Source organism: Protopterus annectens, chromosome 3.part0, assembly GCF_019279795.1.
Source record: "Protopterus annectens isolate FY-2018-M chromosome 3.part0, PAN1.0, whole genome shotgun sequence".
In the NCBI taxonomy this organism is placed as follows: Eukaryota; Metazoa; Chordata; order Ceratodontiformes; family Protopteridae; genus Protopterus; species Protopterus annectens.
This window is the reverse complement of record NC_056731.1, coordinates 1,020,038,235-1,020,061,781: the sequence shown is the minus strand read 5'-3', so window position 1 is coordinate 1,020,061,781 and position 23,547 is coordinate 1,020,038,235.

The window sequence follows — 23,547 nt, the reverse complement described above, 5'->3', positions numbered from 1 at the left end:
ATCCCAGGCCTCAGGCTTACATTCTGAGCCCTGGTAATTGTCCTGCTTGACATACTGTCAGTTAAAGGGACTCCAACAAATGCTGTAGAATTCCCACCTATTGCACTTAATATAGGCTGTTTTCCCACCCTTACACTTGATTCAGCAACATTCAAAAAAGTGCTCCATGCTTAGCAGCGTGCAAACCAGCTAAGCAGAGCTAAACATCATGAATACTTGCACAACCATGGTTTTAGCTAAGCTTAGCAACATGCAAACAAAAGTTGCCATTAATCATGTTTAAGCAGTGTTAAGCACCACACAGCTCTTCCAAATGTAAAAGTTGTTTTAAAATTAAACAAAAATTTAGATTACATTAAACAAATAGTATGGCTGCTAGGGACTCAATCCCAGAACCTACAAAGCTTTAGACTCTCACTCTAACCATGTGGCCACTAGGATAGTATACAATCTAGTGTACCTTCACATATGCTATTAAGCTACCATGGCACACCATGCAAACAAGCTTAAACAAAAGCAGAAATAAATAATTAATTAGATCTGATTTCTGTTTTTAGATGTCTGTCAGGTGATTGCTGTCTATGTGTAAGCACAGCTTGGCATTACTGCACTCCACGCTGCACAAACAGTAATTAAAAAAAAAAATTTTAAAAAATTAAAAAAAAAAAAAAAACAGATATCATCTGCTCATATATATCTATGTGTGAGTGCTGCTTGGCATTGCCAAGCTCTATACCATGCAAACTGACATTAAATAAAAAAAAAATAATAATTCAACAAACATTAGACATTTAAACCACAAACTTAATTTGCAGCACATGTCAACTGCAGCAGGGAACATTACAGGGACCTTCACCATGTACATAATATCTGACTATCCTCAACACTTCTGCCTACATGGGTTCAATATCGCTCTTACTATGTTCTTCTTCAGCAACACGCCATGATTAATAGGCATAGAGTGCTACCGAGGGGGAAGCATGGCCGTGTACATGGCCACATTCTGTGTAGGTTCTACACGGAGCCTGCATGGATTTTATTTGAATCCTGGGGCATGTTTTCCTATGACTGAGATTGCCAGAATCAGAGAAAAATAATTTTAGCATAAATGAAATGCTGTTAATCTTTGTCCAGGCATTTACACAGAAATATATGAATGAACCTTCTTAAGATTAGTTCCTTGTGAGAGAATTATAGTGAGGAATTCCAGTACCATTTTCATGCTGCCTGGCTTTCACTTCAAGCAGAATCTTACAGAACTGAATAACAACCCATGAGCAGAGAAATCCACTTCCAGCAGACATCTGATACTTGTTATTACTAAAGGTAATAACTGTAGAGGAGTATGACGTTCCTGAAATTGCCTTGCTCCCATGATTATTTGGATGTGGTCCTAAATTTCAAAGGCTGAACAGTCAACGACCACTTTGTCATATTCCGCTGGTTGCCCTTAGAAATATGATATATATACATATATATATAAACCCTGTTAAAATTATCAAAGCAGCATGGCTAACATATGTGTAATAATTCATACCACAAAACACATATTCACTCCACTAATGCCTATACACCCTGAATGCACAAAAAATAAAATATCACACATCCTGTCACACCAATCACCTACCTACTTCTTCAAAATCAGTGTGGGCTCACACACTGTCTACCTACATAACAGAAGCACACTTGTCTGCATGTAGCACACACACACACACACACACACACACACACACACACACACACACACACACACACACACACACACACTCACACACGCACACGCACACACACACACACACACACACACACACACACACACACACACACACACACACACACACACACACACACATACACACGTACATCCAAAAATATACAGAAGAAAAAAAATGGCTCCTGTAGCAGTCACCTACCTGAGACATCATAAACAATACAAATCAACACAGCCTAACGATCTGTCACAAATATCCTTGTCAACATCAAGCACTTACAGCTGCACACCCACATGAAGGACCTCAGTACTCTCACTCCTGTACTAAATACATAACTTGTTTAACACATCTTTTCAACATAGGGGCAGTTTTTCCATGCCACCATGGGGGATGGCATTCCTGTTTGTATTCCTTAAACTTATTTAGCCAAGTCTGAGACATGGGCGTAAGTGCCACTCAGAATTCTGACATGTACCTATACCTAGCTTGTAAGAGGTGCCCAAGTCCATGAGTGCTCATGAAAATACACACTCAGCCAGTCTGCACTTTCAGTGGAACTGTTTACTTAATAAACAGCTTGTAATGCTCTGGCACTCTAGATGACAGAAAGTTATTTTACATCACTGGATTAAAACGATTTTCCCTTGGTGGAAGAAGCTATTCTTATGTTATACCCAGTCATACTAAATATGTGACTTGATGTTCCCTTGCCAAAATGAGCAAGGACTAATTGTAAATCTTATTTTAAGATATATGCAGGCCCTATAGCCTGGTGCTATTTGTTGCAAAGAAACTGTCATTCTGCACTGCAAAATTCTGCTGAAACATTTCAGCAATTGATCGTATCAGGTCAGGTACAGTACAAATTAAATGGGCTTGTGCCTAAGTTCTGTAAACTAAGTAATATGATAAATAAGGATAAAGCTAAGGAGCTAATTTGTGCATATTAGGTGGATTGTTTCTCTTCTATGGTATATCCTAATCATGTAAAGCCAAACAAGGAATCAAATCCAAACTGAATTTATAACTGTAATGACACTGTGTCTATATGACTTTGTGCAGTCACAGTACTAATACTGACACTGATACATGAGAGGGCATAGATTTACACAACAGACACACACACACACACACACAGACACACACACACACACACACACACACACACACACACACACACACACACACACACACACACACACACACACACAAACATACACACACACCTGCACATATACTTACAGATGTATGCATATGCAGATACATACATGCACACACTGGAACACATATACTCTTGACACATGCAGATGAGATACACAAGCAAACATATGTGCGAGTAGTAATATGCAGTTATGTACAGTCATATTTCCTGGTATGTGATGGATACCGTGTTTTATGTAACAAAATTACACAATATTATTGCCACTAACTGTAATTAACCACCGTAGTCCTACATTTATTTTTCAGCACTATTTTCCCAAAGTGCTGAATAGATCAATCCAGTTAGCCTGTTTTAAAAGAATGTGGATCAAAATGGCTTATTATCTGATTATCCATTTAGAGCAGTACACTAAAGTAGACACACACACACAAAGTGCAGTAGAATGTCCATGCTTACACATTGGTTAAAACATGGAATATGAAAAGAAATACATTGGCTCTTTGTATGGACTAGAACCTACAGCCACAGATATTCTATAAACATCTAATTGCCAAGGGAACAAAATCTTCTCCTTTCCAAATCATTTTTGTGAAAGAATAATTGACGTCCTGAAGGAAGTCACTGTTGCAGTATCTTAAACAGATAGGTTTTCGCCAGTGATGTCCAGCCAGGTTGCCAAAACCTAAACATTCCCAACAGTATATGTCTGATGTGTGACCTCAGCTCATAGGTTAAAGGGTATATAAGGAGATGTATGATTGTAAATCTCCAGACTATCTCACTAGCAGCCCAAATGCAGGTCTTGCACCTGTCATTCTGATTTTTGCATGGTTATTTCTATTGTAAGCTTTCTCAGATTCAGATAAGGCCCTCTTAGGAAACCCTTTCCCCTTGTTTAGACTGTCTTACTGTGATTTGTGAGATGTCAGCTAGGAGAAGAAAGCATGAGTGTAGTAGGCAAATACACTACTAAAACTTCCATACCCAGTGTATTTATTGCCTAAGAGCAGAACACAGCTACAGATATTCTTACATCTGGCAGTCCTTTATTCCCCATACATAGTGTATTCACTTGCCTTTATTGAACATGATCAAGGCTTAGAATGAAGCATTTTGCCAAGTCTAAGATAGTGATTACCTCCACTCCTGACATACCTTCTGCACCTAATAATAAACTCAAAAAGCCTAGGCCTGAAAATCAGTTTGCTCAGTCTGATCCTAATGTACCTGCAGAGGTTACACAACCTGTGGTTCATCCAACTGTACCTCCGATCCCTTCTATCACGGGGTCTATATCACATTATCAGAACCACAAAAGGTCAAATACCTCTTCTCTACCATGAAAATCTTTCCCTCAGTAAGTAACATTTTGGCCAACCTACCGTCTCCAATGAAAACAGCAAAATGTAAAACCCACCCTGGTGGGTGGCTGCAGCCTCCCTCCAACTAAATATATCAAATCCGAGATCACTCTACAGTATGGAAAAGGGAAAATTCCCAAAGATGGACCACTGGTTACTTACTGTGGGAAACAGTTTTAGAAATGATTGTTCGAAGGATTCAGAGTTCGACAAAAAATGGTCAATGAAGAGGTATTCAACCTTTTCTGGTTTTGACAATCTGACATATGCCCCGATTTTAACCAGTTGGAGGCTAGTATCGTGTCAGAGGACTGCATGTCAGAAGAGACAGCTACTGTAACCGAGGAGAGAGAAACCAAAAATCTTTATCTTAGGGAGACCAGAAAGCATCCCAGTAATTTTAGAATGGGAAGAGATTCCTGGAAAACTGAAGTATGTCAGGGACAGAGCATGCTTGCTTAATTCAGGCAGATATCACCCCAAAGAAAAAGCAACAAAAGATCAAACATGTTTACTCTCTTTCCCCTTCTGTGGAGAAAGAATAAGACCATTACTGACTTTAAATCTCCTTTCTTTTCAGCTCCCCCACCAGCTCCACAGAAATTTACTGTAAAATATTCTTCTTCTTCTTCATCTTCTTCTTCTTCTGTAGAGGAGGAGGAGGCCTCAGATTTTGATGAAGATTCCTTAACTTACTCCTCTCAGATTCACTGCCATAGCCAGCTGCCCAATGATGATGATGACAGTTCTATCTCTCTGCTGATCCCCTGAGAAAGAGGCATCCTTCGGAGATGAAATATTTTGAGTGGGAGTCCCAGCATATCTCTGATGTCCAAATGAGGTACTACAGTCTGTTGGAAGTGAGCACTCCAGCCCTTTCCCCATCCCTCCAGTACTGGAGAACATTTTGTAACCTCTGTATCCACATCCGTTGCTGCTGACTCTCTCAGTCCCCAACTCCAAAAAGGCCAGACAGATTCAACAAGGTCCAAATGACCACAAGTTACTTTTTTAGAATCTTGTAGCTGAACTTTTGGCTGATTTCCTAGGTCTAGACAAACCATCTAAGCTATAGCCAAATGCTAATGCTCTCCCATCAGACAAGGACAACAGGGCTATGGATAGGTGTGTGTGTGGGGTGGGGGTAGGGGGGTTGATATACCACTTCCGCCTTGGCCTTCAGGGCAATTAAGTATCAGACCCAGATGACCAAATACCTCTTATCTATCCTTAACAATCTGGACAAAGCTGTAGCTGATATGTCAGGAATAGACTCCGAGTAACAGATTTTGCTTTTGGTAAAACAGACCACTCAAGTGGCAAGGCATAGCATAAAATGCAGCTATGATGCTGTTGAGGCATCTTCCAGAGCAGCTGCTACTAGTTCAGTCATTTGGCGGCACACCTGATTGTGTAACCAGCCACTGCCAGAAGATTTCAAGGCTAAACTCCTAGATTCCCCTCTTAGCACAGACATTGTATTTGCTCCACAGGCAGGTACCTTATTCTAAACCTTGCAGGAGCAAGGTAAGACTAAAAAGGATTGCAGACAGATTCTTCGTACTTCTGTGCCCAGAAACCAGTGGAATTTCTCAACCAATACCACTTCATTTGTCAGAAAAGAACACAGAACTTCTCAGAAACACAAGAAGGAACCTAGAAAAGATTTCCAGAAAAATCTGAAGGGGACCCAAATCTGGAAGGCATCCCTTCACAGATAATCCTCTGTGACTATCTTCTCATCCCATTCCCCCTCCCCCCTTCTGTTATACCCTTGTCCTGTCAAAAATACTCAATCTTTCCATTACAAATTGCGAAAGGATTACCACAAACAGCTTAGTACTCACTATCATTAGTTTCAATATATCATTTCACTTCTGCCCAACAGCCAGGTAAATCCCCTACCTCCTATCCTTCAGGAAGTAGAGTCCCAAAACAGCATATAACCAGTTCTCCGTCAGCTTATGGGATATGGATTCAACTGCAGACTATTCCTGTTACCAAGAAAAGAACAATAGAGACCCATACTGGATCTTTCCCAGCTCAACACCTGCCTCAAGGTATACACATTCAGAATGCTCTCTCTGCTAAACCTTCTCCCCTTTGTCCTTCTTCAGGCCTTTCTAATTTCTCTGGATTTAATAGATGCTTACCTGCATATTCCTGTATACTCTTCTTGATGGAAATTTCTGAGATGCAGTGCTATCTCATCACATTTTCTGTTTACAGCTTTTCCCTTTGGACCTTCTACAGCCCCCAGTGTCTTCACAAAGTGCCTAACCCCAGTTTTAGCCTTCTGAAGGACTCAGGGAATTCATATATTCCCTTACCTAGACAATCTGCTAAAACAGACCACTTTGTCTCATGTCTTACTGCAGGATCTCTTATTCACACTCACCTTTCTCTAACAACTGGAATTCACCATCAGTTTTAGGAAATCTTCCCTTAACTCCAGTCAAGACTTAGTTTTCTTCTGCTGAACACTAGATACAAAAAAACACACAAGTCTTCTTGCACCATAAAGAGTGGAGAGCCTCATTACTTACTTCCAGTCTCTAACCTCTCTCCATGCTTGCTCAGCCAGGTAGATTCTCAGATCAGTAGAATTTATGACACAACCAGACCAGTGCTTCCATTGGTTAGGCTGTATATGAGGAAAATACATTGCTCCTGAAAAATGCATGGGTCTAACACTCTCACTCCTGGACACACCAAACCCTCTCATGCCTTGTCAAAGGAGAAAATCATATGGAGGGTGACAAAGGTAAACCAAAATCCTGCAGAACATAAGAAAAAGGTCACTGCGATAAAAGATAAGTCCACACAAAAAGTATAGTAATGGTCTGATGAAGTGCAGAGAGCATGAAAGTGCTTACCTAATAAAATGAACATGTTTTATTTTGCCTACCATCCTCGGTGATTGGTCTTCATTTTTAGACTGATATACTTTTTGTGTGGACTTATCTTTTATCATGGTGAACTTTTTCTTATACTCTGCTCATTATCTGATGAAGTGCAGAGATCATGAAAGTGCCTACCTAATAAAATAAAACAAGTTTTATTTTGCCTACCAGCCTTGGTGACTGGTCTTTGTTTTTGGATTGATAAACCAAAATCCTGACCTACTCTAAAAGTTACAGACCCGAAGTGAAGAGCTGTACACAGACACCTCAGTTGAGGCTTGGGTGGCATGAACATGAGTCCACAAGTTAGACACTTGTTGGCAGTCCAACCTCAAGAAAGAGCACATCAACCCGAAAGAGGTGAGGACCCTCATTTGGGTCCTACAAGTCTTCACCCACCTCTGGAAATCAGAACTTCTAACAGTATTCACAGACAGCACAACAGTCATAGGTTACATAAACACGAAAGGAAGAACCAGAGCTTATCAGATTTGCAGGTTGGCTCAGACTGCTTGGGACCTAGTTACTAAGGCAAGCATGTCCCTCCAAACAGTATACATCCCAATCCCAGAGCAATGTCCTGGCAGACTCTCTCAGCAGGTCCAGAAAAGTCCCACACAAAGGAATACTCAACAAACCAGTCTTCCTAAAAATAATCCTGTAGTGGGAACACCACAGATGGACGTATGTGCCTCAGAGAGCAAGAAACAGCTACCCATCTTTTACAGCAGAATTCCTTGTCCATTAAATTGGAAGACAGATGCATTATCCTTCCAGTGGACAGGGGAATTTCTTTATGCCTTACTTCCTCTTTCTGTGCTCCCAAAAGTTCTACTAAAGATACAGAAAGAAAAGTCAGAAATTCTATTGGTGATTCCTTTTTGACCAAGGCAGCATTGTCCCCCTTTCTCTATTCCTTAGCTAGGAGCTATCACCACAAGCAGCAGAAGGGTCTCAGTGCTTCATCTCAAACTATCATCTCTCAACCGAAGCCTACATACAAGAGGATGTTGATCCTTTCCAGACACCAGTTTCTAAGGAAGTGCTCCAGGTTCTCAAGGGGCACTAAAACATGCATCATAGGTTCATAGGTTCATAGGCTGGTACTAGGCTATCAGCCCTAGGGCCTATACAAGCCTAGCTATAACAATTCCCTGGCTATTTCTTCCCACATTATTTACTTTCCTGGACCCCTGTCTAGCAGGGCGACTGGCGTGATCCCTGGGGTGAATTTCCTTTCTCCCATCCAATCGTCAAGGTTCCTCTTGAAGAGGTCCAAAGAGGCACTCTGCTTGACATGTATGGGCAATCTATTCCAGAGTCTGCGGAGTCTCTGGGTCAGGAACCTATCCCTCCAGCATGTTTTGTTTATTGTGATGACAAGGTTTAGATCCCTGGAGCGTGTAGCTCTGAGGGATTGGGATTTCTTTAAGTGTAGCATGTCCAACAGCTCTGGGTTTGACATGGCCTTGTATGTTAAGCAGAGATCGCCTCTGAGTAGACGATATGTGACAGAGTATAGCTGGAGTTTTTAAGGCGGTCAGCGTAGGGCATCTGCTTTAGGCCTGTGATTCTTTTAGTGAGGTATTTCTGAGGCCTTTCCAGTTGTTGCAGATGTCTTGAGAGGTACATACCAAATGGGGCATTGTATTCTATAATGGGTCTAATGAGGGATGAGTACAGTGGGACAATGACCTCCTTTTTCTGGATTAAAAGCCCTTCGTGATGAGGTGTGCCACATAGAAGGATTTCCTGACTGTTGTGGCGATGTGGTTATCGAAGGTGAGACCACTGTCCACCTGTGTCCCTAAGTCTCTTATCACACTTTCTGTGTTTAGTGTACTGCCACCTATATAGTAATTCATGGATACATGTTTTTTTCCCAAAGGGGATAACAATACATTTCTTGGCATTGAGCTTGAGCCCATGGCTCTGGCACCAAGCATCTGTTTCTGTAAGGCCCTTTTGTAGAGTATCCACATCATTTGGGATTCAATAATGGCTCCCAGTTTGCAGTCATCTGCAAACTTTGTTAGCCAGAGTCCCTTAGTGTTGACCTGTACTTCAGAGAAGTAGATGCCAAACAAGAGCGGCCCCAGGACTGAACCCTGAGGTACTCCACTTGTCACTTGTCTGGAGCTGGATTTGGAGTCGGCTACTTTTACAGTGTGGGTTCTATCAGTAAGCCATTTAGCAACCCATTGGGTGACATAGGGATTAATGCCCAACTTAGTAAGTTTATCTATGATTCCAGAGTGGGGATGGTGTCAAAGGCCTTGGCAAGGTCTAGATAGGCTGTGTGGACCACCTTACCCTTGTCCATGGCTCTGGAGACTGATTCAAAGAAGTCAATCAGGTTCAGGAGACAAGATCGGCCCTTCACAAACCCAAACTGGGTGGGGTCCAGTGTTTGAAGGTTGCCAATGTCTTTGTTTATAAGTTCCATGATAATATGCTCCATGGCCTTGCAGATAAGGCTTGTCAGACTGATGGGACGGTAGTTTCCGGGATCCAAGGTGGATCCCCTTGTGGATTGGGATAACTGTAGCTCTGCGCCACTCAGTGGGCACGAAACCTGAGGTGAGGCTATGATTAAACATGACACTTAGGTGAGGTGCCAGTTCATATTGTAGTTCATGTAGTACACAGCCTGGGATGTCATCTGGTCCCATGGATGCTGTATTCTTGGCTTTAGAGAGTGCATTTTGTACCTGTGTGGCTGTTATTACTGGAATTTGTCAATCTTCCGGTATTGAGATGGGCCATTTAGGGGGTGAGAGGGGGGTGAAGTTGGCACTGAATCGATCTGCCAGGATATTGGCAATATCCTTCGGATCAGTATATTTAATGCCATTCTGTTTTAGCTCAGAGCAGATCCGAGCATTGCCATTTAGATTCTTGACATAGTTATAGAATGCTTTGTGGTTGTCTTTGGAATCTTTGGCAATTTTATTTTCGTAACTAGCTTTGGAGGATTTTATGAGGCATCTCAGTTTCTTACTGTAGTAAGAATCTTTGTGTTCAACATCTTTGTATCCTGTATAGGAAGGGTTAAAATGTGAAACTACATTGCGTGCAAAGAAATAAGCTAAAATGAGTTGTTTTTCTTGTAAGGAATTTGCTGACCAGAAAGGAATGCACAGATGCTACTTTGGTCCAGGCACAGGCCTATCTTGGGACTGACCTCTGACCAAGGAGGAGTGCATAGATGTTACCTTGATGTAGGCACCAACTTATCTTGTGTCTGACTTTTTACCATCTAAGGCTCCAGTGAGTAAATTTATAGCCTTGACTGAAATTCCTTGTCTAGTAACCAGCTGCTGTGTATGCACAAAAGAGGGTATAAAACCCATGTAAAGTGTGTAGAAATTAGACTGCTGACAACCAAGAACTTTTGTGGCAGGTCTCCATGCATGTAAAATAAACTCTTTTTGGCCTACCTTTTTTGCTGCGTGATTCTTCCAGTATATGTTAAGAGTATTAAAATCTTTTGACATTTCTGGCGCTAGCGTGGGGCCACCTCTTCACGTACGAATCGCATAAGAGGGACTGAAAAACCTGTACAGGAAGGGAGAACGAATCTGGGCTCCCTTGAACGGAAAGACCTCCGACGAAGAAGTCGTAAGTAGAGGCCAGTCACTCTTAGATTCGATCCGTGGACGGTGATAACGAGGCGGAAGATCCGCAGTAAGGTAAGCTTTTTATTTATAAAAGTTTTTAAAGGGACTAGTCATAAGGGAATTTCTTTTGTTAAAATTTTACAAAAGACCGGTAGAGATCTCAGGAAAAGGAAACAGTTTTTCTTTTAAATAAGAAAAATGGGAACAGGAAGCAGTTGTTGTGTTAGGAAGGGCTGCTTAAATAAAAGGACTGAGGATGAGGAATATATGTTTAAATTACATCCAAAAACTTAAAATATATAAAAAAATGGAAGAAAGACTATGGGTTTAGTGGTACCTTGAATAAATCAGAATGTCAAAATCTAGTGAGAGACCTGCGCAGGGACACAGGAGGTAAGGTTAAGAAACAAAAAAGGTAGGATTTCCTCAAGCACAGAACTGGTTAGAAGAAGCTAATAAGAGACATAGGGAACAATTTTCAAATAAGGGAGATGGTGGCTCGAGTGCAAAAGATGCATTTTTTGTCCTAAAAGAGGATGACGAGACATCTGTTGCCTGTCGTAGACCGACAGCCCCGCCCTTGTATCCCAAAGTTAGAAAAGACATGGTTAGTCCACCCCAGTATCAGGACGATGACACAGAGAATCAGGATAAAACTGTACCCTCTGTAGTACTGACAAAACAAGTAGGTGAAACCCTGGAACTCCGGAACCGTAATATAGATAAATCAGAATGGACGCGTAAGGAAGCTGAAATGCAAGAAGATGAATTAAATATAGTATCTACAGACTCATATCCCCTTATAGAAGTAGCAAACCCACAGGCAGGAACACCCGGTCAAGGTCCCACTATTTTAGTTTACCAACCTTGGACACGGGAAGACATCCGAAAAGCTGTGGAGGGCATACCACACCCAAAGTTAGACATGACTAAATTTTGCGATGACATTGCAGGTATGATGGAAAGTTACAAATTAAATTCCGTTGAAGTGGAACAGGTAATACGCCAAATATTAGGACCAGATTGGCACTTAATTTGTGGGAATTGGGATCCCCTGACTAGGACAAATAGTAAACCACGTGCCTTTGAGTCTGAATCATATAAGACACAAACACAGGACTTGTTAAAGCGTATTATGAAACAGTGGGAGCCTAAGGCAGATTGGACTTGTATTAATCAGTGTGTACAAACTGAAGATGAAAAAGTAGATCATTATTTACAAAGACTTAACCAGTGCTTTGATAACCATAGTGGAATAGACAAACCACCCAATCAAAAAAAGGATTCACCTTATGAACAACAGTTAAAAAATGCCTTTTTAAAAGGATGTAGGACTGCAATCAGTAACTTCATTCACAAACATATGATAGACCATAGGACGGCACGTCTGCAACCCTTACTGGAGTATGCAAGACATGCAGAAAAATATTTAGAAGAAAGGAAAAGAAACAAGCTCAAACCTTTACGGTGAGTGAAGATGGGACACTTATGCTACTGCAAGGTCCGACTAACAGGGGTAGAGGAAGGGGCAGAGGCAGGGGCAGAGGAAGAGGGAATGTGGGACATTCCGAAGATTATGAAGGCAGACAGAAAAGAGGAAAATGTTTCAAATGTGGCAGAAAGGGACATTTTGCCAGGGATTGCCGGTCTTCTGAAAGAACTAAAACCACCCCGGATCACGAGTCAGCATGACTATATGATGGTGGTGGAGGTGAATCAGACCCGGACAAAAAGGCTGATGGGCCAGACTCAATAAGGCAGAGTAAAGAGGAAGCTTTTGAGGACATAAACAAAGAGGGTAAGGGAGAATGTGCAGGATGGGAAAATGAAAAGACTGATTTTTCAGATGAAGGTGAATATCAGGTTGTTAATTTAACAGCGCTGGCTGTAACTATGCAGCTAGAGGCACAACCGATTATCACACTTCAAGTGGAAGGGAAGGATGTAGAATTTTTGTGTGATTCAGGGGCCTCCAGGACCTTGCTAAAAACCTCTGCAGTGCCATCTGATGTAACTTCTGATGACTATGTATTAGTCAAGGCAGCCAATGGCCGCATTTATAAAGAACCACTATCTAAACCCTTATGGTTCACGGACCCTGAAACTAACCAAACTATCAGATTTCGAGTCATTATTTCCAAAATTTGCCCTGTAAACTTATTAGGGAGAGATTTGATGCACGTGTTTGGCATAGAAGCTGTGCCGACTGCATCAGGGATTCTAGCCAAACGAGTAGAAATTCAAGATGTTATGTTACAGGTGGGGCAGGGTGATTTACACTACTGGTACAGTAATGATCTTGTCGAAACTGGACCACAAAATGTAGTAAATGAGCTAACTAATTTGGCCTTAAGCAAATATGGCACACAACCGCCAGTGGTAGCTAAACAACTACACTGTACAATGTACTACAGAAAGTATGTAGGACCAGACGACAAATATAAAGAGCAATTCTTTAAACACAAGGTCACAAAAATCTTGTTACAAAACCTATATTGGGATAAAGCAGGAAATTCTGCAGTTACATGCAGTCTTACAAAAGATATGCAGTTACTTTTTCGCAATAATTCTATTGCACATGTCTCTGTAACAAGGAAAGAACAAATGGCATGGTATCTGGTGGGGAAGAAAGTTACTGAATGGGCTAAAATGACGCCAGAACAGTTGGCATGTAAAGGCGTGCAGGTACAAAGACTAAATTGGGTCACCCAGGCTAGACCAACAGTTCAACTCCGCAAAGACAGGCTAACGCCACCCGGGGGAGGGCCATTCTGACTATATCTCCTAACCCCGCAGGAAGAATTAAAGTTACAATCAGTGCCAGATTCCTTATGGTCCCGCGGGCAACATGACATCGGGCTAATAAGAACAGCAGGACAGGTTAAAATAACTCCAAAATCCGACTTTAGACCTCACAAGCGTCAGTATCCGTTAAGTAAAAAGGCAGAAGAAGGCATTTTACCAGTGATCACGGCTCTATTACAAGCTGGGGTTTTAATTCCATGCACAGATTCACCGTGTAACACACCCTTGTTCCCAGTAAGGAAACCGGATGGGACCTGGAGAATGGTACAGGATCTGCAGGCTGTGAATGCTGCTGTGGTACCAAGGGCTCCTATGGTCCCAGATCCATCTGTTTTGTTAAATGATATCCTTCCCACAGATAAGTATTTTTCTGTCATTGATATCAGCAACGCATTTTTTTCCATCCCTCTACAGGAAACTAGTAGGTTTTGGTTCGCTTTTACGTTCATGAGCAAGCGGTACACCTACACAAGGCTGTCGCAGGGATATTGTAAAAGCCCTACAATCTTTTCACAAAAAATGTCAACAAACCTGGCACAGTTTCAACCGGAGCATGGCTGTCATCTACTGTTATACGTGGACGACATCTTACTGGCTGCATCCACGGAGGCTGTCTGTGAGTCCGAAACTATTCGGTTATTGCATTTCTTGGCGAAAGAGGGACATAAGATAAACAAATCTAAATTACAATTTTGTAAAACTGAAGTACGATATCTAGGCTATACCATTTCAAATGCTGGTAGACAACTAGATAACTGTAGAAAAGAAGCTATTTTACAGGCACCAATGCCCAGTACGAAAAAAGAAATGATGTCATTTTTAGGAATAACTAACTTTTGTCGTAGTTGGATTCCCAATTATGCAGAGGAAGTGAGTTCACTTTCAGAACTTATTTTTACACTTCCCATGGCAGCACATGATGCGCTGAAATGGACAGATAAGGCAATACAGGCATTTACTAGGGTAAAGCAACTGATAGCAGGATCTGCAACACTTAGCTTCCCTGACTATACGAAACCTTTTGTTCAGACAGTAGATTGTAAGCAGGGTTTTATGACATTGGTTCTGTTGCAAATTTATGGGGATAAGTTGAGACCATTAGCTTTTTATTCCAGTAAACTGGACACAGTGGCACGATCGTTGCCACACTGTGTACAAGCAGTAGTCGCAGCTGCACTGGCCGTGCAGGCGTCTGCAACCCTAGTTTTGTTTCATGACCTTACTTTACGGGTACCGCACTCTGTCGCGGTAATACTTCTACAGGATAAAGTTACCTTTCTCTCTCCTAGCAGACACTTGTCCTGCATGACAACGTTACTATCACAACCACACATGACCATTGAGCGATGCACCACTCTTAATCCAGCCACGCTCTTACCTACAGCTGATGACGGTGCCCCTCACGTATGTTTAGACTTAATACACTCTAATGTCTTACCAAGACCAGACCTTAAGGATCAGCCTTTGGCAAATTCAGATTGGACCCTGTTCGTAGATGGGTCAGCACGTAAGAATGAGGCAGGTATTACACAAGTGGGTTATGCAGTCACAACTGAGACTAAGGTACTAGAGGCAAAACCTCTCCCCAGGAACCTGTCCGCACAAGCGGCTAAATTGATTGCTTTGACCAGAGCATGTATCATTTCCAAGGATAAGGCAGTTACTATCTACACAGATAGTCAGTATGCTTTTTCCACGGTCCATGTCTTTGCACAGCAATGAAAAAATAGGGGAATGGTTACGGCCTCAGGAAAGGAAATAACCCACAAGGATTTAATTCTTAGCCTCTTACAAGCTGTCCAACTGCCACGGGGATTGGCCATCTGTAAGTGCGCAGCACACACAAATTCCAAGGATCCAGTATCACTTGAAAATGCACTAGCTGACAAAACTGCAAAAAGTGTAGCCTTAACCTCTACTTTTGCACTCGAGACCACACAGAAGGAACTTCATCCTACAGATAAATTTGATCTACAAACTTTACAAGTAATACAGGAACTTAGTACAGTTCAGGAAAAACAGCGATGGGTTAAATATGGGGCTATTCAGAAGCAAGGAGTTTTTGTAGGTCCAAATGATAAGTATGTCTTGCCAACAAACCTTTTTAGGTATGCCTCATTAGTGACGCATGGCCCATCTCATCTGGGCCCTGCTGCTATGGTTCAAATGACCCAGCAAATTTTCTGGACCAAGGACTTTATAGCATATGCTAAACAATTTTGTTTATCGTGCCTGCTTTGTGCACGATACCATGGTGGTGGGGTACGAATCACTCCAGCAGCTTTCCCGCTGCCTCCATATCCATTTCACACAATCTGTATGGATTTTATTGAACTAACTCCTGTCCAACAAAAGCGATTTGTATTAGTCATTATTGATGCTTTTACAAAATGGGTTAAAGCTTTTCCAGTAACACATCCAGATGCCCTGTCGGTAGCCAAGGCCCTTACAAATAATATTATCCCTCATTTTGGGCTACCCACATGCATCTATTCTGATAACGGTACACATTTTGTAAACCAAGTTATTCAAAAGCTGGCTGCCGTTTTTCAGATTGAACTAAAACACCACTGTGCCTACCACCCACAGTCAGCAGGGTTGGTTGAACACCATAATGGCATTCTCAAAGGCAAGTTACATAAACTCATGGCCGAGACACATCAGTCTTGGATAAACTGCTTACCTCTGGCACTCCTGTCCATGCGTACCACTCCCACTTCAAAAGGGGTCACACCATTTGAACTACTATATGGGAGACCTTATTACGTCCCACAGTGGCAAGGTCTTTTGCCTGCGGAACGTGAGGGGGGTGAAGAGATAGCAGATTACATGAGGAAAATGCCGACAAAAACTAACACTTCTCTAACAAATGATTATTTTTCAGATCAGAAGAACAACAGGATCCTGGAAGTGAAGGCTGGCGAGTGGGTGTGGATTAAAATTGTTAAAAGAAAAACGTGGGCTTCTCCAAAGTGGGAAGGTCCATACCAGGTTTTGATTTCGACACCCACAGCAGTTCGAATAAAGGAGCGAACATCTTGGATCCACCTGACACATTGCAAGATTGTCAGGAAATTTGAGTTGGAAAAGAATTTGAGTTCCTCTGAGGAACACTGATTAGTAGCAATCCTGTTTTTGTATGAACTTTTCTGACTGTTGTAGCAATGCAGGAAAATACCGGAAGGGAGCAGCCCTTCCCACAAAGGCATTGTAAAATAATTTTGTTATTAGTGATTGTAAGTGTTATTTTTCTGTTTTGGCCATTTTTATTTTCACACGAAACTAGCCAAACAAAGAGAGATGAAAATACAGCTTGGCATCCACCTTTAACACGTATCAGGCTATTAAATATGCATATGCTTTGTCTTTTAATGTTTCAAATTGTTGGATATGCACAGCTATCCCGACTGTACATGGTGGTCTGATGTTAGGTACAGTCCCTTTGGGGCAAATGATACATGGACCAATTTACTATGTGAAACTTCGGAGGTAGCTGTAAAGGACAAAATAGCATTACGCCTCATGGGTCGTCAGAATGGAACTGTATGTTTCCAGAGATCTGGAAAAATTAAGGTTGGATGGAGTCAATGTAATGTAACCATAATTCATAACTGTACATTAGATGGGCACTGTGCAACAAGTTTCAAGCCTATAAGAGTGCTTATTAATAGTACAGGGCTTATTAATGTCACAAGTTTTGTTGAAAAAATGTTATCTGTGTATGATCTTTTGTTTAAAGGGATACAAGACAAAGGAAATCATTCTATTCCAGTAAATATCACTCTTAAAGTGAATGACTGTTATTTTGTCTGTGGTAAAAAAGCATACAAATGGTTACCAAGGAATTGGTCAGGCAGTTGTTTTTTGGGTTATTTGACACCAGCTATAAGACATTCATTTACTCTTCCCCAAGGTAAAATACGAAATGTACTTGCTGTGAATAAACCTGTTAATCCCGTAGGTAACATTGATGCATCCTGGATCTATCATCACGATTTGGCCCACAGTAGCAGCAAGGGACTGTCACACATGGACTTGGGCGATGATGTCATTTCTTGGGCTGGTATTCTTCCAGCCTATGGGACAGTAAAATCTATTTGGGAGCTCAGAAAACTGTCAAAACTGTTAGAAACTCTGAGCAATGCAACTTTTTCTGCGCTAGAGTTGGTGACGGATGAGCTAACTGCAACGAGGACTGTAGTGTTGCAGAATCGGATGGCGTTCGATTTCACCCTAGCGGCGAAAGGAAGTACTTGCGCTCTTATCCAGGAGGAGTGTTGTTCTTTTATTCCCGACAATGAGCACGATATAGACAGTCATTTGGAGATCTTACAACAAGTTTCTGAACTTACAAAACCAGGACAGAATCCATTGACTGACTTTTTCCAGAATTGGTTTGGAAATTGGGGAACAGTATTTATGAATGTCTTAATTGCTGTATGTGTTGGTGCCATTATATTCCTACTGTTGGGTTGTTGTTGCATTCCTTGCATCCGAATGATAATATCAAGTGTATTGTCTGCCAATGCAACTAAAGCTTATTATTCTGAATATACAGAAAATGAATCGTGTTAAAACCTGTATGAATAAAATGTATTACTGGGGATACAAAGTGTTGTGAGGGGGAAATGTAGTAAGAATCTTTGTGTTCAACATCTTTGTATCCTGTATAGGAAGGGTTAAAATGTGAAACTACATTGCGTGCAAAGAAATAAGCTAAAATTAGTTGTTTTTCTTGTAAGGAATTTGCTGACCAGAAAGGAATGCACAGATGCTACTTTGGTCCAGGCACAGGCCTATCTTGGGACTGACCTCTGACCAAGGAGGAGTGCATAGATGTTACCTTGATGTAGGCACCAACTTATCTTGTGTCTGACTTTTTACCATCTAAGGCTCCAGTGAGTAAATTTATAGCCTTGACTGAAATTCCTTGTCTAGTAACCAGCTGCTGTGTATGCACAAAAGAGGGTATAAAAACCCATGTAAAGTGTGTAGAAATTAGACTGCTGACAACCAAGAACGTTTGTGGCAGGTCTCCATGCATGTAAAATAAACTCTTTTTTGGCCTACCTTTTTTGCTGCGTGATTCTTCCAGTATATGTTAAGAGTATTAAAAATCTTTTGACACTTACTGAGGCTAGTAAGGGAGTTTTTTGCATCCTGGGATTTTCCTCTTTTCCGCAAAAGTTTCTTCCTTTTGTTGTAAAGTTTGTTTATGGCAGGGAACCACCAGATTGGCTTCCTTTTTTTGGATGAGAGCATTTTGGTTCTATTTGGGATGGCACGATTCATGCATGAGTGGATGTGCTCGTACAGTGCCTTAGTGTAGGATTCAGCAGTTGAACTTTCAGTTCCCGTCTGCATGGGTGTCATGAAGTTTGTCACTTCTGACTTGAGTAGCATGAAGTTGGCTTTGGAGAAGTTTTTTATGGTGGTTTCTTTACTGGGGGGGTGGGGTTGGGATGTGGATGTTAAGGGTGATTAGCTTATGGTCAGACCTGACTAACGAGGAGGTGACCATAGGTATGGAGCATTGATTTCCCATGTTGGTTATGACCAGGTCTAAGATATTGGAGCCCCTGGTGGGACTATGGATTAGTTGATCCAGGGCGTTGGAATTTATGAATTCCAAGAACCGTTGCGCAAAGGTGTTGGGACATGAGTAGTTTTCCCAGTTAATGGCAGGGTAGTTAAAATCACCCAGTATTAGGGTGTTTGGTTCTATCTTAATATTTTCCAATATGTTTAGAAAGGTGTAGTGAGAATCTTTGGGTATGGTGGGGGATCTGTAGCAAGCTACAATTTGGATTGCAGTCTTACCTAGTGTTAGTTGCACTTGGAGAATTTCAGACACATTGTGTTGGCCAACTAGCCTGGTGGTGTGAATATCCTTGGTGAATATTGACACTCCTCCACCTTTAGTGTTTCGGTCCTGGTTTGGTGGCCGAAAAGTGTGGTAAGAGTTGTAGCCTGGTATTGCAGGGGTGCTCTCTGGAGCCTTGAACCAGGTCTCAGTTACTGCACAAATATCGATGTTCTCCATTTTTAGGAGTGCCTCGAGAGAGTGCATTTTGAGGTTTAGACTTCTAGCATTGAGTAGCATTACCTTCAGATTTTGCATGCTTGTACCTGTTACGGTGGTGGTTTTGTCATTTGAAGTTTGCCTAAAAAAGGCACTATAGGGGTGGCAAGAGCCTTAGCCAGTAACCTGAATCCCAGGGGCGACAGGTGCAGACCATCTCTGGCAAAGCATCGTGGTCTGTCAATCATGTCATCCCAGGCAGACAGATACTGGATCCCCTTTGAATGACACCATAAGCTTAGCCAATTGTTGAAATCAATCATGAAAATCATACATAGTCATATGGAAGAGATTTTCGCTATGATGTCAAGCAAACAATCAAGACCTATAAAATCAGAGATCTCTCTTGTATTATGCTATTTGGGTGAGCTCATGAAAAGCAGTTTGGCTTATTCTTCCATTAAAGCCCTCTTTTCAATCATTTCAACCTGTCTTCCACTCATCCTAGCTGTTATGTCCCAAGCTTGAGGTCAAATAATTTTTAAAAGGAGGTTGTGAACTTTAACCCTCCTAGAAGACATGTGCCTCCCTGCTGGGACCTCAGCTTTGTGCTGGAAAAGCTCATTCTGCCTCCCCTTGAACCAATTACTTCTTCTACTCTCAAATTCTCCACCTGTAAAAATGTTTTTTGCTGTATCTCACTTCTGATAAGAGAATCTCAGAACAGTAAACTCTCATGGCTGTTCTTCCCTTTCTGTTTTCCCATAAAGATAGAGTGCCACTGAGGGTCAACCCTTTTTTCATGCCAAACTGGTAAATGAAATGTCCCTCAACCAGACCATCAACCTGCCTACTTTCTTTACCAATTTACAGAACAGAAGTAAAAGACTTCTTCAATCCCTAGATGTACAGAGACAACTAAGATTTGATCTAGATTAGACAGTCTATTCATAAGTCAGACCAACTATTTTTCTGTTTCACTGACTCTAAGCTGGGCAGCCAGTATCCAAACAGACCATTGTAATCCATATTTCTAAGTCTATTTCCTTTTGTTATTTGTACCATAGCAAATCCTTGTCTTCTTCCCCAATGCTCAGTCTACTAATGCAGGAGCCTCTTCTGTGTCTTTCTTCAAAGTAGCAGATTCCAGAACCATCCTGCATGCTGCTTCCTTGTCTTCTGTGCACATTTTAACTAAATACTACAGAATTAATGCTTTCCAGAATGATGATAGTTTTCAGCAGGTCAGGCTTTGCAAGCCTCTTTGACAGTTGTCACTAATCTCAACCATCCTGCCTTCCATTCCCTTAAGCTTTGTAAATCACCCATCTGTTTAGAATATTGCAACAGAGATTTCAGTCAGGACATAGTACATTTGTTTAAGAACTTACCTTAACAGTAGATGTCCTACTGATCACTGTTGCAGTATTCTTTCCTACTCTCCTTCCCCCTTTTTGTTGAAAAATTTCTTTCTTAGAACTGACGTGGCCTCCTCTTCTCCTGCAGTTCCGCTCCTAGCTGACAACTTCGCTCACTCAGAGGTCTCCAGTCTACTGACTTGAAAATTGTCTGAGGATTTAAGCTGATACATCTGTGTATATACCCCATACACTTACAATCTGAGGTCATATGTTGGACATATGCTGCTGAATCAGGGTTGGGAGGGTAACATAATGGTTAAGGTGTTTGCCTTACAAGCACAAGGTGCAGGGTTTGAGTTACACAAGTGATAATTGGCTAGGCTTAAAATGATATGCAAGGGCAATTAGCCTAGTACCACCCTAAGAGAAGGTTTAGGCTTTGATACGCCCGCTGTATGTCACTGGTGAAAACCAAACTGTTTAAACTACTGCAAAAAGGATCAATCGGACATCTACTGTTGTGGTAACTTCTTACACAACTGTACTTTCTTTGATCTAATAATATATTATAACTCAACTTAAAAAAATATCATTGTAAGAGCCTAACAATAACTTGGTATATGCAGGTCGGTTGGTTGTTATTCATTTTTTAAATACCCAAGAGTATTGCATTAACTACCTTTACCAAATTTCCTAAGTTTATATTTCAGTGATAACTGATTTTTGGCAAAGCTAACTACAAAGATGTTTTCAACAATGAGAAAGGCAGGTTGTAGTATGTGTAGTATGTGTGTGTGTGTGTGTGTGTGTGTGTGTGTGTGTGTGTGTGTGTGTGTGTGTGTGTGTGTGTATTGTTTTTTGCTATAGAGACTATGGAGTTAGAGTTGGTAGCACAACAGCTTCATCGAAATCATAGCACATTGTTATTGAAGTATGAAATAAAATTATTGCATAATGAGAACTTTTTCTAGGACAGAAGGGGAAGGAACAGAGCCTGCAATTCATACTTTTCATATCTAAAATTATCTGAGATTGTTGTGCTGAAGACCGATTAGATTATAGGATCAATTACAGAAATATGACTACGGGTCCACAGATGTCATAATATCCTAATATGTTAGTCAACTTAATTCTCCACAAAAATGCTGAGTTTAGATTTGAAGGAATGACATTTGCAGGGGAAATCTTGCTCATTCAAGGTACATGTAGCAAAGTGTGTGGAACAGCAGACAGTAGAAATGTTTGCAAATATAAGAGTAAAGGAAAATTGAGGATATAATATGGATAATAAGAGTCACTGTTTCATCAAAGGAAAGGAGTACAGTAGTGCAGGAAGGGTGGAGAGAAAGGGGCTTCCATCCAGGTTGCCAGTTTGTAGGTGGCAGAACAATCGGAACATCAAAAGCAAGTTAATTTTACTATTTTGTAAAAAAAATGCACATTGCAGCTTGCAAACTTTTTTCTGCTGCTTTTTCACTTTAAACTGGTTCAGTAAATACATGTGTTTTGTCATCTCTGGCTTGTGGGTGTTTATATTTGGTGTCATCAGATGCAAAACTCAAATCTACTGAGGTTAATTTATGATCAGAACTCATGGAAAAATAATCTACTTACATCCAGTAATTTTGTTAAAAATAATGTTAAACTTTAATGCTTTTTTTCTTTTACTGGGACTTGGGCATCTGGGATTGGCAAAGAATCTTGGTTTGCTTGGGTAGACTTGCTTAGCTTAATTGGCTTGGATGGCAGGAGGAGGACTCTGACTGGACTGACTGGACAACTTTGGTATGGTAAGCCTGCACAGCAGAATACCTTTGAATCTCTTAGAGCATGAATCAGGGACTAGGCCAAAGAATGATGTCTGTATATAGAAATAGGTGAATAAAAGTCATGTTGAATTTAGATTTGTTCTTTTTTTTTGTTCTGCTTAGACTGATTTTTTCCACGCAACTTGGTGGGGATGCCACATGACAGCCTTCAGAGTGTGGATGAATACTACAGACCTGTATATTTATGGTACTCATTAGAAAATGTTAATTTACAACGATACTGACAGAGTGAGGAATGAAATTCTGCATTCTTCATTTACTGGCTATTTCAGAAGGGCCTGGGATTAATGAGAAGGAGGTATGGAAAGTCTGGAGAAAACACAATATATAGCAAAAACTGTTTGGTATGTTACACTATATGATGCGCTCATCATGCAGCAGCTTCTCCCTTGCCTTATTTGTTTTGTTACTGTCTTTCCTCCAGACACACACTGTTTCCCCCAAATATCTGTGAAATTAAAAAAAAAGGAAGATGGATGTTGCAGAAATATATTGATCACATGTCAAGGTCTTTAGAGACATGAATTTGATTTATTTTTGTTCAGCTGTTCTGGACTGTCTTGGTACTAGCCAAACCTGTACATCCTACACTTCAAAACATTGTATTTAACTCTACATGCATAATAGTATGACATAGATCACTGCAGTGACATCACACAGTCTTACTGGCAGCTCCCTGGAAAATGTGCTTCCTTATCATCGTAGTTTACGTTGCCTAAATATTTGTCATCATAAATATTTATTGTGTTTACTGATATGCAGATGCAGATGA